The sequence below is a fragment of the Lissotriton vulgaris genome, chromosome 5 (genome assembly GCF_964263255.1).
Source record: "Lissotriton vulgaris chromosome 5, aLisVul1.2, whole genome shotgun sequence".
Classification (NCBI taxonomy): domain Eukaryota; kingdom Metazoa; phylum Chordata; class Amphibia; order Caudata; family Salamandridae; genus Lissotriton; species Lissotriton vulgaris.
This window is the reverse complement of record NC_141693.1, coordinates 260,496,788-260,514,602: the sequence shown is the minus strand read 5'-3', so window position 1 is coordinate 260,514,602 and position 17,815 is coordinate 260,496,788.

The following is a 17,815-nucleotide window of genomic DNA, read 5'->3' as shown; positions in this document are numbered from 1 at the left end:
TACACAGAGACCCCTCCACACACACCAGCCCCTCTCCTCTCGGCTCCACACACACGCACACGCATTTACACTTACACAGACACGCAGGCACCCAGACAGGCAACCCCCCCTCCCCCCCTCACACACACGCATACACACAGACTCCAGGACACATACACACACACATGCACGCTCACACACATACACAGCCCGCCGCCGCGTGCGCGCGCGCACACAGATGCCCCCCCCCCCCCCCCCCCCCCCCCCACACAAGGCGAAGCCCCACTCACCGGCTTCCTCAGTGCAGCGGCTCCCACCGGCAGCAAGACTCTTCTTCGGCACCGGGGCGCAGGGTAGGCTCCTGCCTGCTCCGGTGCTCCAAACAATCGCGGCTCTTCCGTGGGAGGCGGGGTAGGCTCCCGCCCTCCTACTTCCGGTTGTCCCGCCCGGCCTGCCTGACTTCCTGGTCGCAGGCCGGCGCAAAACGCTGAAGAGTGCTTGTTTGGATTTAGAATAAGCCCCCGTGTTCTGGGAAACTGCGTGTTTTTTAGGTCGGTTCGAGTTCCTGACGGTGAGGGAGAAGCAGAAGCAGCCTCGAATACAGATTTCCAGTGTTCGGCAGATTAAAGGCCCCCGGTGCATTGTTCGAATACCACGAGATTAGTTTCCAAGGAGACGGATGTCCGTTGCTATAGGCACCGGGGGCCAGGAATTAGGATTGTGGTTTTTTTTTTCATCTTGATCACGCGCTATAGGCACCGGGGGCCAGGAATTAGGATTGTGGTTTTTTTTTTCATCTTGATCACGCGCTATAGGCACCGGGGGCCAGGAATTAGGATTGTGTTTATTTTTTTCATCTTGATCACGCAAACCGGTTGCTCACGCTCCACAATTTAAGCGTCCGTTTACAAAACCCGACAGGAAAGCTGAAGAGCGGATTGCTTCCTGGAATTTATTTTCCTCTCCCGCCACTCGTTTCCATGTACACAGCGTTTGGTATTAACCCCCCACCCCCCAACCAAAGTCGCTCCTCTTTCTTTTTTGTTGGGGCCGAATACCTGAGTGGGTCTGTACTTTTCAACAGTATTATGCGCACACATACCATTTTTGTAAGCAAGTCCAACTGCCCTTGGAAAATCCTTTCCATCATACCCTACTGATCGCAAATCCGAGAGATTTCGGCTCTTAACCAAGGTATAAGCAGAGATTGTGGGTCCATATCTTCAGAATATGAGACCCATCGACATGCTTGAGCCGCAAGGACCGAAAGTGAATGCATATTGATTGTAACTACAGTTTATTAAAACTTACAATAAAATAATGCTCGTTACAATAAAAAACACAGTAAAAGAGCTATTTAGTCTCGTGTTAAGATCACATAGCAGACATCGTTCCCTGTTTAAACACAATGCTAATTCGATAGCATTATTGCTGAATCCGTGCTCAGTCAAGAGGAGCGTGCTAGGTGCATTGTTCCATGCCAATAAGAACATGAAGTAGAGTGCGGAAAAAGTGTGTGGTGCATGTTTTAAAATGAGCAGAAATAGGGCTGGGGCAGGAACAGGACTGATCATTAAATAGGGCTCAGAGACGACGAAAAGTGCATGTTATAACATCAGAAGTTAAACACATGAGAGCTGTTGGACCGTGGCCGTGGTTTGTAGAATAATGAAGTTGCTTGTTGGCGAGGAAAGGCATGAATAATGAAGAGAAAACTGAACCACCGTCATAAAAGGCCCAGAACCGTTATGCACTCGGAATACGGCAAACGTGGACAGTGACTTGGCGTGCGTGCTCTGCGGTGCCAGCGCGGTCAGGGCACAGTTATCAGGTACCCCTATTCTGTGATGCCAGCAAGGTCAATTTTGATTCAGCAAAGGTCATACATTTTGGGAATTTCCCAAAGCATAAGATCTTCTTGAAGTGAGGCTATAATACCTTCGTACATGTGCGGGTTCCGGCTGTTTCAAGAACACTCTCTTCTCGGACGGGGCAAGTGCAGATATGGCAAATATCTATCTTTGGGTAGTGGCAGAGCCGGCAAGCGGTCCCGCCGGCATTCCGGCTTCTCCAGGCCAGGAGATTGCATGCAGTGTGAAGAAGCTGCCTTATCGACAATTCAACAGTCTGAGTTTCGCCTTTAGACTAACAGTGAGTGCAGAGTGCGTGCAGAAACAGTGAGTGCAGAGTGCATGCAGAGTGAGTGCAGAGTGACAGTGAGTGCGGAGTGACAGTGAGTGCGGAGTGACAGTGAGTGCGGAGTGACAGTGAGTGCGGAGTGACAGTGAGTGCTGAGTGACAGTGAGTGCGGAGTGACAGTGAGTGCGGAGTGACAGTGAGTGCAGAGTGAGTGCAGAGTGACAGTGAGTGCGGAGTGACAGTGAGTGCGGAGTGACAGTGAGTGCGGAGTGACAGTGAGTGCAGAGTGACAGTGAGTGCAGAGTGACAGTGAGTGCAGAGTGACAGTGAGTGCAGAGTGACAGTGAGTGCAGAGTGACAGTGAGTGCAGAGTGACAGTGAGTGCAGAGTGACAGTGAGTGCAGAGTGCGTGCAGAGTGACAGTGAGTGCAGAGTGCGTGCAGAGTGACAGTGAGTGCAGAGTGAGTGCAGAGTGACAGTGAGTGCAGAGTGACAGTGAGTGCAGAGTGACAGTGAGTGCAGAGTGACAGTGAGTGCAGAGTGACAGTGAGTGCAGAGTGACAGTGAGTGCAGAGTGACAGTGAGTGCAGAGTGCGTGCAGAGTGACAGTGAGTGCAGAGTGCGTGCAGAGTGACAGTGAGTGCAGAGTGCGTGCAGAGTGACAGTGAGTGCAGAGTGACAGTGAGTGCAGAGTGCATGCAGAAACAGTGAGTGCAGAGTGACAGTGAGTGCGGAGTGACAGTGAGTGCAGAGTGAGTGCAGAGTGACAGTGAGTGCGGAGTGACAGTGAGTGCAGAGTGACAGTGAGTGCAGAGTGACAGTGAGTGCAGAGTGACAGTGAGTGCAGAGTGACAGTGAGTGCAGAGTGACAGTGAGTGCAGAGTGCGTGCAGAGTGACAGTGAGTGCAGAGTGACAGTGAGTGCAGAGTGACAGTGAGTGCAGAGTGACAGTGAGTGCAGAGTGACAGTGAGTGCAGAGTGAGTGCAGAGTGACAGTGAGTGCAGAGTGAGTGCAGAGTGACAGTGAGTGCAGAGTGAGTGCAGAGTGACAGTGAGTGCAGAGTGACAGTGAGTGCAGAGTGACAGTGAGTACAGTCACTCAGCACCACCACATTATCACTCAGAACCACCACAGCATCACTCAGAACCACCACAGCACCACTCAGCACCACCACAGCATCACTCAGCACCACCACAGCACCACCATAGCACCACTCAGCACCACCACAGCATCACCACAGCCCCATTCAGCACCACCACAGCATCACTCAGCACCACCACAGCACAAATATGTTCTCTCAATGTTTCAAGCTTTATTACAAATGTCACAAAAAGATGTTAATATTTCACTTCTGTTCTTGGATTTTGTTACAATAAAATACACTGAACATAATCTTCACAAAAGTTATTTACAAAAGTTTAAGCTATTGCCATTATAAATTACAATCACTTTTATTAAGTATTAAAAAAAATTAAAAGCCATTGTTATTTGTAATATCAATACATCTAAGTCACGTAAATACAAATGTTGCATTACAAATGCTATAGGTGTCACATTTGCGAAAGTTATAACTATTGGCATTGTAAATGACAAAGCTATTAATTTAGCTATTTTCAAAACCAACACATAAATGAAGATTTGGTGAATTTCCATTAAAATATTTGACTTTTTTACTAAGATATTATTATACTGTTTTATGCAAACAAAATTTAGATACTGCATAAATAACTTTAATAAAACATATTTTAAATGTAGCTTTTTATGTAAAAAAAACTATAGCATAAAGCAAAAAACAATTGCCATTTACAATGCTAATAGCTCAAACTTAAATAATGCGAGACCTATTGCATTGCAAATGCTTGTTTATTACTTTTGTTGGTGGGTGGCAATTGGGTGTTGGGGTTTCTTCAGACTTTCTGGACATTTGGACTTTTTTTGATTTGGACATTATTTGGGGTTAGGGAGAGGGGTGGGTCAGGTGTGGGATAGTTTATTTTTGTTAGGGAGATACATTTTATTTATACTTACACATACAATGTTAATGTTTTGTGGGGGGGTTACTGTTTTACAAATGTATTTACGTCACAAGATTTCCTTGCTGCTGCAGGGCAGCATCCAGTGTTGGATTTAAATAATCTGCCAATTTTGTAGCACGCAAACAGATAGATGCGGTACCCCTCACTGAGTTATATTTGTCCTACTAGTACTGTCAGTCGCTCCTCCTAGTTCATTATACCTCCCAGCAAACTTATCTTATCTGATTGATGATGATTAAGTTCGGCACAGCAATGGCTGCATGGTTTCCCAAGAGAATGGAGAAGATGCCATGGTTGTGGTGGTAGTAGACAATGGCACTAGCATTTGCAAACAAAAAAAGAGACAGTCACTTGTCTGAGAGAGACTGTGGGAGTAGTAGAACGAAGTAAAGTACAGTACAGGAGAAGACTGCCAAACAAACAATATTGCAACTGCTAAAGTAAAATAAAACATAATGGTGGCAGGGACAGCCTAGTACAAGAAGTTAAGAAGTTATAATAAACTGTAGTTGGATCAAGCGAGTGACTTAACACAATCGTAATTTGTACACTTTACTGCTGTGTGGTAGGGTGTTGAATTGGATGATGAATACAATCAATGCCGGCAATTAATTATGATGTATTAGGTGGGTCCCTTTGGAAAACAAATTGGCTTGTACACACTGGACTGAGCATGGGTGGGCAAGCAGAGAAGATCCTCGCCCTGCCTTGAAATTGAATTAGTGTTGCTTTCACCACATCTGCCCCAGCAAGCGTGTGATCAATTGTTGGTGTACATTTAATGTAGTCACATCACACCTCAATATAAATCAGACAGCCCGGGGGAAAATGGTTAGGGTTTGATGAAGGGATGGGAAGGGGGGTTTGGTAAAAGGTTTGAGAAATAAAAACAGTACGCATGGACACAACAAAAACAAAACACAATCTTTGAAGATGACGATGATCCACTACCCAATAAATCTATAAGGTGAGAAAAAGGAAATGCATGCATGATGTAGATAACTTGATGGTTAATGAGTAGTACTCACCTACTACTACTACACAATTAGAGAGTACAGGGCAGTAGTATTATTAAATGAAACTTTCCTTGGCTGTATGCGGTCAGAGAGACTGTACAGGGCTTACTTTTAAAGCTAGCAAAGAAAATGAAAAAATAGTTGTAGGGATCAATTAGCAAACAAACAACAATACAACAACGCACAGTCGTAATGATTGAAGAGAAAAAAGGAATCAAATTATTTAAAAGATAAATGAGAAATATGATACTAAAGTTCCTGTATTATCCAGGTCCAATTGTGTAGTTGCATCTCCTCATTCATCTTGGTCCTCCTCCCTTTCATGGACACTCTGCACATAATTCTTGGGTGCCACTGCCTGCCTGATGCGGATTGGTAAGTTAAGTGTAAGTTGTTGCTCCCAGTATAATAGCACTGGGTAAAGGACGGCCTGTAAATGTAGATGGAAAAACAAAAGGGGTATTACGGTGTAGTGCAAGAAGACAAGACTCTTGAGCGAGAACACTTTCAGACTGAGGCGGCTTGGATACATCGTGTCTACTCTAGTATTTACACAGCATTAAGCTACAAAAACAACAGAACAGGAGCCAGCACAGAACAGGACCACGGCACCGGCCCGGCCCATGACCCAACCTCCATTTACCTTAAATTTTGACAGAGACAGACAAAAGGCATTAACAGCAACCTAGCATTTTCCAAATCAAGTGAATAAATCAATGCGCCACTGTCAGTCATACCACTATTCGACTACACGGACATGTAGCCTAGGTCTGCTGTGGTTCCTGTTGAATTGTTGTGTTTACATTTTATGCCAGTTCATGAAACACAGTTATTCCATCAATCATCTCCAATCCAACTGACTGACTCCGTGCAAAGATAGTACAGTCATCATCATCATGGTGTGGTACGTGTACGTGTTGTCCAACACCAACTCAGTCTGTAGTGAGTAACTCCGACTAAGTCCAGACTGCACCTGCAGTAGTAGGAGTACAAATAATGTGGTTATTAAACAACAAGGAAACAATGACTGTCACTTGAGTCACTTTTACTTTGTAGATTAACTTATATAATTCGACTTCATGCACATTCGCTCAGAGTCAGCAAGCATCCAATGCAATGCATGGCATCATTCATTAATCATACCTGTCTTGTTCTTCTCTTTGGCTGTCAGATCAGATGCCTAGCCTTCTGACAGTGATGAGTTTACTTTTGGATGCCTGCTCAAGTTCTGACAGTCAAGATTTGTGGATGCCTGCAGACAGAAGGAAAGTGATGAGTTTCAGACTTTTGGCTTGGAAAGTACAAAAAAAAGATAGCTGTAGTAGTCACGTATGTTTCACTTCTTATGGAGGAACTGTTAGAGGCAACATTTATTGTACTATTCTCCATCTCCATCCAATGTCTGGCTTGATGGAAATGTATTTTGGGTGAATCAGGAAGATGGAGCAGGACTCTGAAGAGTGGAGTGGACAGTTAAATGGACAGACGTGCAACTTCAATAGGTAAATAAAAATAGGAGACTGTGGTGATGGATTTGTTGTGATTTGATTTGTCTATGTGTGGTTCATTAAACTAACAGAACAGTGTCAACTCATCTCATAGTGATAAAGAATATTGGTGGATACCAGTAAACACTCACAGGAAATCCATCAGTCACCACACGGAACCGCCCTTCATCATTTGGCATTCCTGTTGGCCACAAAAAGTTTATTGGTACACCACTGGCTCAAAGAGGGGGGTCAGTTGGTATAGCCTCCCAAGAGACAGGTGATGGCCAATTGTGGTAGAGTGTTACAAACTAACCATCAATTTAGTTAGTGGGTGACTGATTTGCAGTGCAGTGAAGAAAAGGTGTGTGAAAAAAGTGAGTGAAAATATATAAAATTGGGTGAGGGAGCAGAAATAAGACAACTTTATTAGGTTCTATGCTCACTCCGCCAATATTAAAAAGCAGCATAGGTAGAATTAACAAATGTCTACTCTGATATCAAAATGGTCAACATGTTTCAGCAATATACTAGGGACTATAGAGTCCATTGCTTTCATCAGGACCGGTGTATGTTATAATGCTACTGCAAATAGTGAGGTGATAAATAAAAACAGTGACTGAATATTGGCATTGCTGCAACATGAAAAAAGATCACCTGGTGTTTTAGGTGTATTCCTTTGTTTGCACAGGGTATATTCGTCACTGCAAGACAAAAAAGAGGGGAGACACAGACTAATACATGTAAAATTACCACATACATATAGACTAAGCGTCATGTTAATATAATACATTGAGCTATAGATCTTTGTTAATAAATTGATCACACATTGATCTCACGTTTACAACACATGTGGACATATAAATATGATGTTCTTATGTTGTAAAATCACTCCATCTTACCATTATAGTTGGAGTAAATGGCTCCACCCCGCCTGGCCACTGCTCAGGACGCAAGGGAAGCACCGCTCTAGTGAAGGAGGCAAAGAACAAACACACAAGTATGTAATTGCCTCTCAGTTCTACCGGAAATAAAACACAAAGAAGGTACCTGCAAGGAAACAACTCATATGTCAATGATATGGATCTATTGGTGTTGTAAGGTGACCCAGACGGGGGCACCCTCCTAGATACATCTGTGATGTATATTTGTACAAGAGTTAGACTGGAGATATTGATCACAGCATAGTCCCATCCATCCTAGGATGTATGTCATTGTGGGGATCTGCCAATTTAAAAATAAAAAATAAACGTTTCAAGTTTTCGCCATTATCCCCCTTAGATGTTGTTCATGGCATTTCAAAACGAGAGATCTCAGCGTTATAGATGTCAGCGTTATAGATGTCAGAAGGCGCGGTTTGCGTAAAAGAGACATCTAGCATTAGTAATCTAGCCTTAGCAAGAAAGAAGACACAAGAGGCTAGGAGCTTGCGTTCGGAAACTATCTGTCAGCGTGAGAAATCTAGTTTTTAAATGAGAGGAGCTGGGGGCTCGCGCTTGGCTCTCAGAAGGCGCGGTTTGCGTAAAAGAGACATCTAGCATTAGTAATCTAGCCTTAGCAAGAAAGAAGACACAAGAGGCTAGGAGCTCGCGTTCGGAAAATATCTGTCAGCGTGAGAAATCTAGTTTTTAAATGAGAGGAGCTGGGGGCTCGCGCTTGGCTTACCTCTCCGTCGGTACTCCAACACCTCCTTTTGAGCCGATTGGGGAGGTGCCGGAGCAAAGACGAGGAAGTGTTTTTAACCTGTGCACTGATTGGTTGATTGCGGTCACATGATCGGGTCCTCCAATCCGAGCTGGTGTCTCTCAAGGATTGTGTTTGGACTAGTATTGAATGGTGATAGGTGATTCGACCCTCACGTGGTCATGAAACGCTAGACGCTCATTGGTCCTTTTTATTGTTGTATGGTTACTAGGCTACTTTGGTAAACAAACCAGTCACGGAATATCTAGCGAAAGGCTAACCCTCCGTGGCTCGATTCTAATCAGATAATCATTTCAGAGGGTTGCACGACGCATTTGTTAGCGGTGGAGCAAAGAATGATGACCTTGCGTGTGCTGTTGTTATAAGGTTACTAGGTTACTTAGGTAAACATCACAGCCATGAGATATCTAGCGAAAGGCTATCGCTCCGTGGCTCGGTTCTGATCAAATTATAATTGCATAAGGTTGCACGGCGCATTTGTTAGTGATGGAGCGTGCGCGTGCTACACCTCAGGTGCTCCTTAAACTTGTTATTATATGCAAATAAAGAGCAGAGTGTTGGTGAATGACGAAATCGTATCTCAGGACAGTACAAATTGAACCAAATCATTTCACAGAGGGGGGTGTGTATTTAGAAAGGGAACTCTGAGGTGGGAAAAGGACTGATGTTCCAAGGAGAGTCACAAAACTTCATATGTACATCAATAGGATGCATCATTAGATGCATAAGAAATGTGACTCCAATGTAGCTCCTATCCTCTGGAAAGATGGTTAGAGAGCAGACCATGGTATATCGTCGTTTAAACCGCTCCTATTGGTCTTCAGTTTGAACACCCATTTCTGCTCTTTGCGGAGAAGGAAGTTGGTATGATCAGTTACATGGGTAGGAATGAAAGGTTGTTCGAGCACGGTCCATGAGAAAGCAGTGGGAGCATGTTGTTTCTCAAGGAAGTGTGTAGTGAGTTTGGTTGCCTGTCTCTTGCAACGGATTGTACTTTTGTGCTCTGAAATTCGTAATTTTATTTTTCGAGTTGTCATTCCTACATACTGTAGACCGCACGGGCAGGTAATCAGGTAAACCACTTTTTCGCTGTTACAGTTGGTGAATCTGGTTTGCCTCCAAGGTCTATTCGTACCAATGTCAATCTCGGTAGACCTGGTAGTTTGTGGGCAAGGTTGACACTAAGTATGGGCGAATTTTGCGAATCTCGCGTTCGCGAATTTTGCGGATTTGCGAACTCGCAATCCGCAAAATCCGCGAATTCCCGCGAATTTGCGGATTTTTTTTTTTTTTTGTGTTCGCGCGTGTTTCTGCCAGTTCGCGAGGGTTTTTACAATTTCGCAATTTGCGAACTTACCTGTCGGGTTGCAAGTTTTGCGAACTTGTTGTTTCTACGTGTCCAGCCTGTTTGGGACACTCTTCTTCATCACTGCCACTCTCTGTCACCACTGCCACTCTCTGACTACTCATGCCACCCTCTGGCCCACCCATGCCACCCTCTGTTTCATCACCACACCCTCTGGTTGTCCAGTGTACATTATTTTCGGCAAAGCAAAGCACACCTTCCCTGCCTCAAGTGACGTGAATTAATTTGGGGCTGATTAATGTGTCACAGAATATTTTTTTAGCTGGCACCTGCTTCCTTAGTGCTTCCTGATTAGTGATCTTTTGCACTTGCTAAGTGCTTTCATTGTTGCAAAATTAGTTACAACACCTGCCCTGCCCCAACTGACAATAATGAATTAGGGGCTGATTAATGGATTTTAACTTCCAGCCTGGCTCCTGCTTGTCTCCCTTAGCTGTAATTCAGGACCTTTGTGGCATATGTGTAACTATTCTGAGGTTCAGAGCAGGGTCACATAATAGTTGCAACTGGCAACTGAACTCTGGAGGGGCCCCTCAGGAAGCACTACAGGAAATGGCTACTAATGATGAGCCTGAACTTTTGAACCTGGTAAGTAGTTTCAGTTTTGCTAAGATCGTATTTCTGCAATTTAGCACTTACTCGCGGGGTGCGAAGTTGTACTGGCAAGCCGCGAACTCACGCGAACAGTGCGAGCAAGCCATAAAATCCGCTGCTCGCGGATTTGCGGATTTTGCGGGAGATTCGCGGATCTCGCGGATTGCGAATTTACCGAAAATCCGCAAAATCCGCGAGCGAAACGGATTTTCCGCCCATGCTTAGTTGACACGATCCACATGGATGGTGCCCCACCACTGGTGGAAGATCCCAGATGGTGCCAAGAGCCCTTGGCATTTTCATTTGGGGTCTGGTGTGGACAATACGATCTTTCAGGTTAGTGCCACGCTTGAAAGAGAACAGAGGTGGCTCAATTCTCCCTTGTCCAGAGTTTAATATGGACCAATGTTTTCTCACTATCTTTTGTATTTTATTGGATAGTGTCCCAAATGTAGTAACACAGGTCAACCTGTTCGATGCAGCTTTGGGCACTGAAGGTTCCAACAGGGCTTGTCTATTGTTGTTACTTGCCCGTTTCATAGACTGTTTTACCAGTCTCGGAGGGTATTTCCTGCTGTGAAGTTGGTGTTGTAAAGCCTTCGCTCCATCACTAACAAATGCGCCGTGCAACCTTATGCAATTATAATTTGATCAGAACCGAGCCACGGAGCGATAGCCTTTCGCTAGATATCTCATGGCTGTGATGTTTACCTAAGTAACCTAGTAACCTTATAACAACAGCACACGCAAGGTCATCATTCTTTGCTCCACCGCTAACAAATGCGTCGTGCAACCCTCTGAAATGATTATCTGATTAGAATCGAGCCACGGAGCGTTAGCCTTTCGCTAGATATTCCGTGACTGGTTTGTTTACCAAAGTAGCCTAGTAACCATACAACAATAAAAAGGACCAATGAGCATCTAGCGTTTCATGACCACGTGAGGGTTGAATCACCTATCACCATTCAATACTAGTCCAAACACAATCCTTGAGAGACACCAGCTCGGATTGGAGGACCGATCATGTGACCGCAATCAACCAATCAGTGCACAGGTTAAAAACACTTCCTCGTCTTTGCTCCGGCACCTCCCCAATCGGCTCAGAAGGAGGTGTTGGAGTACCGACGGAGAGGTAAGCCAAGCGCGAGCCCCCAGCTCCTCTCATTTAAAAACTAGATTTCTCACGCTGACAGATAGTTTCCGAACGCGAGCTCCTAGCCTCTTGTGTCTTCTTTCTTGCTAAGGCTAGATTACTAATGCTAGATGTCTCTTTTACGCAAACCGCGCCTTCTGACATCTATAACGCTGACATCTATAACGCTGAGATCTCTCGTTTTGAAATGCCATGAACAACATCTAAGGGGGATAATGGCGAAAACTTGAAACGTTTATTTTTTATTTTTAAATTGGCAGATCCCCACAATGCCATACAACCTAGGATGGATGGGACTATGCTGTGATCAATATCTCCAGTCTAACTCTTGTACAAATATACATCACAGATGTATCTAGGAGGGTGCCCCCGCCTGGGTCACCTTACAACACCAATAGATCCATATCATTGACATATGAGTCGTTTCCTTGCAGGTACCTTCTTTGTGTTTTATTTCCGGTAGAACTGAGAGGCAATTACATACTTGTGTGTTTGTTCTTTGCCTCCTTCACTAGAGCGGTGCTTCCCTTGCGTCCTGAGCAGTGGCCAGGCGGGGTGGAGCCATTTACTCCAACTATAATGGTAAGATGGAGTGATTTTACAACATAAGAACATCATATTTATATGTCCACATGTGTAGTAAACGTGAGATCAATTTGTGATCAATTTATTAACAAAGATCTATAGCTCAATGTATTATATTAACATGACGCTTAGTCTATATGTATGTGGTAATTTTACATGTATTAGTCTGTGTCTCCCCTCTTTTTTGTCTTACAGTGACGAATATACCCTGTGCAAACAAAGGAATACACCTAAAACACCAGGTGATCTTTTTTCATGTTGCAGCAATGCCAATATTCAGTCACTGTTTTTATTTATCACCTCACTATTTGCAGTAGCATTATAACATACACCGGTCCTGATGAAAGCAATGGACTCTATAGTCCCTAGTATATTGCTGAAACATGTTGACCATTTTGATATCAGAGTAGACATTTGTTAATTCTACCTATGCTGCTTTTTAATATTGGCGGAGTGAGCATAGAACCTAATAAAGTTGTCTTATTTCTGCTCCCTCACCCAATTTTATATATTTTCACTCACTTTTTTCACACACCTTTTCTTCACAGCACTGCAAATCAGTCACCCACTAACTAAATTGATGGTTAGTTTGTAACACTCTACCACTATTGGCCATCACCTGTCTCTTGGGAGGCTATACCAACTGACCCCCCTCTTTGAGCCAGTGGTGTACCAATAAACTTTTTGTGGCCAACAGGAATGCCAAATGATGATCGAGTGCACAGGTTAAAAACACTTCCTCGTCTTTGCTCCGGCACCTCCCCAATCGGCTCAGAAGGAGGTGTTGGAGTACCGACGGAGAGGTAAGCCAAGCGCGAGCCCCCAGCTCCTCTCATTTAAAAACTAGATTTCTCACGCTGACAGATATTTTCCGAACGCGAGCTCCTAGCCTCTTGTACCTTCTTTCTTGCTAAGGCTAGATTACTAATGCTAGATGTCTCTTTTACGCAAACCGCGCCTTCTATCAGCAAGCACGAGCCCCCAGCTCCTCTCATTTAAAAACTAGATTTCTCACGCTGACAGATAGTTTCCGAACGCGAGCTCCTAGCCTCTTGTGTCTTCTTTCTTGCTAAGGCTAGATTACTAATGCTAGATGTCTCTTTTACGCAAACCGCGCCTTCTGACATCTATAACGCTGACATCTATAACGCTGAGATCTCCGTTTTGAAATGCCATGAACAACATCTAAGGGGGATAATGGCGAAAACTTGAAACGTTTATTTTTTATTTTTAAATTGGCAGATCCCCACAATGCCATACATCCTAGGATGGATGGGACTATGCTGTGATCAATATCTCCAGTCTAACTCTTGTACAAATATACATCACAGATGTATCTAGGAGGGTCCCCCCGCCTGGGTCACCTTACAACACCAATAGATCCATATCATTGACATATGAGTCGTTTCCTTGCAGGTACCTTCTTTGTGTTTTATTTCCCGTAGAACTGAGAGGCAATTACATACTTGTGTGTTTGTTCTTTGCCTCCTTCACTAGAGCGGTGCTTCCCTTGCGTCCTGAGATGTGGCCAGGCGGGGTGGAGCCATTTACTCCAACTATAATGGTAAGATGGAGTGATTTTACAACATAAGATCATCATATTTATATGTCCACATGTGTAGTAAACGTGAGATCAATGTGTGATCAATTTATTAACAAAGATCTATAGCTCAATGTATTATATTAACATGACGCTTAGTCTATATGTATGTGGTCATTTTACATGTATTAGTCTGTGTCTCCCCTCTTTTTTGTCTTACAGTGACGAATATACCCTCTGCAAACAAAGGAATACACCTAGAACACCAGGTGATCTTTTTTCATGTTGCAGCAATGCCAATATTCAGTCACTGTTTTTATTTATAACCTCACTATTTGCAGTAGCATTATAACATACACCGGTCCTGATGAAAGCAATGGACTCTATAGTCCCTAGTATATTGCTGAAACATGTTGACCATTTTGATATCAGAGTAGACATTTGTTAATTCTACCTATGCTGCTTTTTAATATTGGCGGAGTGAGCATAGAACCTAATAAAGTTGTCTTATTTCTGCTCCCTCACCCAATTTTATATATTTTCACTCACTTTTTTCACACACCTTTTCTTCACAGCACTGCAAATCAGTCACCCACTAACTACATTGATGGGTAGTTTGTAACACTCTACCACTATTGGCCATCACCTGTCTCTAGGGAGGCTATACCAACTGACCCCCCCTTTGAACCAGTGGTGTACCAATAAACTTTTTGTGGCCAACAGGAATGCCAAATGATGAAGGGTGGTTCCGTGTGGTGACTGATGGATATCCTGTGAGTGTTTACTGGTATCCACCAATATTCTTTATCACTATGAGATGAGTTGACACTGTTCTGTTAGTTTAATGAACCACACATAGACCTTACAGACCCTCTGACACTGTTTGTTTTTCTGTATTTATTTAGGGAATGTGTCTTTGTTTGGCTTTAAAATCCCTCAGGTCCTACTCTTACCTTTTTGTTTTTTCGTGATTTGATTTGTACCAGAAAGATACACACACAAATAAAGGAAGGAAGAAAATAACAATTTGAAAGCCTAGTTGTTAGGAAAGAGGAGCTCGTCCTCAAACTGTGGTGGTTGGGACAGAAGTAGGTCATGTAAACCACCACTTATCTCTTCGGAGTCACTCTCCTCTTCCTCCTGCTGTGATTCACGAATGTTGTACTCCGGTGGTATGAAGTGCTAATTCATTTTGATCATGGTAAACCCCTCCAAGCTTTTGGGCAAGAGACTGGTCCTTTTCACAGTTACAATGGCACCAGCAGCACTGAAAACACACTCAGAAGAAACACTAGCGACAGGGCAAGCCAGATACTTTATTGCCAGCCTGCTGAGCACTGGCCATTGGCTTCTTTTCCCATACCATTACACTAATGGGCTTTGCTCCATGAAGACCTCTGTTGTGTCATCCAGCTAGGCCTGGACCATCTGCTCAATGTTCAGGGGTGCTCCAATTTGCTTGGCCTCTTTTGACCTTGCATCAGCAATGGACTTACCCATCCCTTTCCGTAGAACTGGTGATGATCCTGTTGGTGCTGTTGTTGATGTTACTATTGGCATTGTTGGTAACTGCTGGGAGGCAAATGCACTGCTCTCAAGCTCTGAAGTAGAACTTGACTCTGGGTGCCCTGTAGTACTTGCTCTGTCCTGGGGTGGCAGGCCTCTAATTAAGAGCCGTTCGTTTTTTTAATCAGTGGCTTCCTCAGCTATCAAACTTTTGTACTTAACAACATCCACCTTCTGAAAAAGGAATTACTGCATTACTGTTCAGAAATAATTTGTACCGTGGATCTAAAATTGTGGCAGTAATGTACTGTCGATGTGACACAATCTTATTTTGAATCCTTGTATTTTCAGATAAGCAAACGGCTAAGGCGTTCGCCAAATAACATACGTCTACTTTGTCATCCACACCTTCGTACGTTTCAGACACCTCCTTCAGCTGTTGCTCTAGCATGTACAACAATTGGATAGCTTGACCTATAGTACAGTCCTCCCTGCTGACTGCACGTGAGAAGACCTCAAAAGGAAGTAGCATCTCTGTCAGGCATTTAACAAAGTCCCATTGGCCCATTTCAACAGTCATGGCTTTTCACAGTAGGATCCCCTAATCTTCTTGTCATGACATAAGCAGTAAGTGGTATGTACTGCTCAAACAGACGATCAAGCATTTAATATGTTGAGTTCCAACGTGTTGGCACCTCCTGGATGAGTGCTTTGACTGGAATTTTATGCTCATGTTGAATGACCCTCAGCTGCTTCTGGGCTTTAAAAGAATGGTTGAAATGTGTGCATATTCTTCTGCAGGTGGTCAGTAAGTTGCTGACTGTGCTTTCATTTTTAAGAAAGTCTTGAACAACAATGTTAATGAAGTGTGCCAAACACAGGACCCTGAAATAGCCACCATCTTTCATGGCCTTAACTATATTACTGCCATTGTCCGTGGCAACAAAACCAATGTTAAGCCCTCTTGGTCACAGCCACTCAAAGACCTTACTGTTAAACTCATCCAAAATGTTTGCAGCAGTATGAGATTTCTGCATAGCAAACACGGCTACAGTTGCATGTTTGCGAGTGTCATTAAAAATCTCAGCAGTGTCAACGCCTGCAGATATGTTTTCTCTAACACCCGAAAAAGAGATCCAGTGTGCAGTGATGCACATGTAATCAGAGCCTTGGCAACTGGTCCACATGTCTGTTGTCAGGTGGATACTCTGAACAGCACTCTGTTTTAAGGTTTTTCCAAGCAATTCCAGCACGTCGTGATGTAGTGCTGGAACAGCAACTCTGGCGAAATAGTAGCGGCTGGGAACCTTCCATTTTCGGCAGATGGTTGTCACAAATTCCAGAAACCCCACTCCGTCAACAAAAGAAAAAGGGCGAAGGTCTAGTGCTAACATTTTAGCCAGCTTTGCATTATACAAACGTGCTTTTGGGTGGTTGCGTTTGTACTGTCCCTCCTGCCTAGTAAGCATGCTAAGAATGGTACGCTGCGTGGTATTCCTTTCTGTTCGGCTCGACGCTGCACTTTTTTGCATTGCAGTACTCCTTGGTGTCTCAGGCTGTCTCTTATTCTGGTGCCACTGAGATGTTGCTAATGCTGAGGATGTGGGTGGTACCACTGCGGTGCTGGGGACAGGGCTAGCATGTGTACCACTACCAGAGACAATGCCTCCCTCTTCTTCTTCTTCCTGTTCCACTGTGAGCGGACCATCTACTCCTTTATCCCCACCAACAGCAATGGTTCCAGTTTTTATGCGACGAAGGTGGTCCTCCCAGTTGATTGCATGGTGTTTTTTCAGGTGGGACATTTGGCCTCCGGTACCATAGTTTGTACCAAGCTTACCACGACTAAAAGAGATATGACAAATGGAGCTTATAGCAATGTTCTCCTCCATTACACCAACTGTAAAGAAGTCCCACACTGGGGAGATTAACTTTTGTCTCCTGCTGGTGGTGCCACTTCAAATGCCGAATGAGCTGGCGGGTGTGTGTTGAATTTGACTCTCTGGCTGTGCAGTACCACTACCTACTTCTGCTGAGGTGGTGCTTGTGCTGGATATTGGACACTGCCAGCCCTTTGCTAATGTAAATATGGAAGCTGGAGGTAGTGTTGGTATTACCTGTGTTGAAGGTATGCGTGCTACATCCCTACTTGTCGCAGCCATTTTGGATGGGTTAATGATGTTGGTCTCCATGTCCTTGGACCTGGAGTGATCTTCGAGATGACTGGCTCTTCATCATCATTATCCTGCTGTTCTACATCAAGCTCGACAAGTTTAAGGCTTTCTGGAACCTTCCTTTTCCCTAGCCTGGTCTTGGGATGTGTCTCCCTCTCATGCTCAGATTGTTGTGGTTTCCGAGTGAGATCTAGATCATCAGAAGGGATGCTTGGCGAAGAACTCGATGGACTAACCCTCCTTTTCAATGCTGGGGTTTTGGGAGACAATGGATCTCCTGAATGAGTGGCTTCCTCTTCTTCTTCCTCTGCATGAGGCTCAATTTCCTGAACTGTCCCTACTTCGGAAGGAACAACAACTACTATTGAGGGCGGCGGTTGCGGCTGTTGTTGTTCACCACTTATCTGCTGTGTTTCCTCCTGCGTTGATTGTGTACTGCTTTGAGATAGGTCAGGCTCAGCATCACTGCTTTCCACCATTAGGTTGGCTACATCTTCCACACTCATCTGCTTGGACCTAGGTTGGTGGGTTTGGC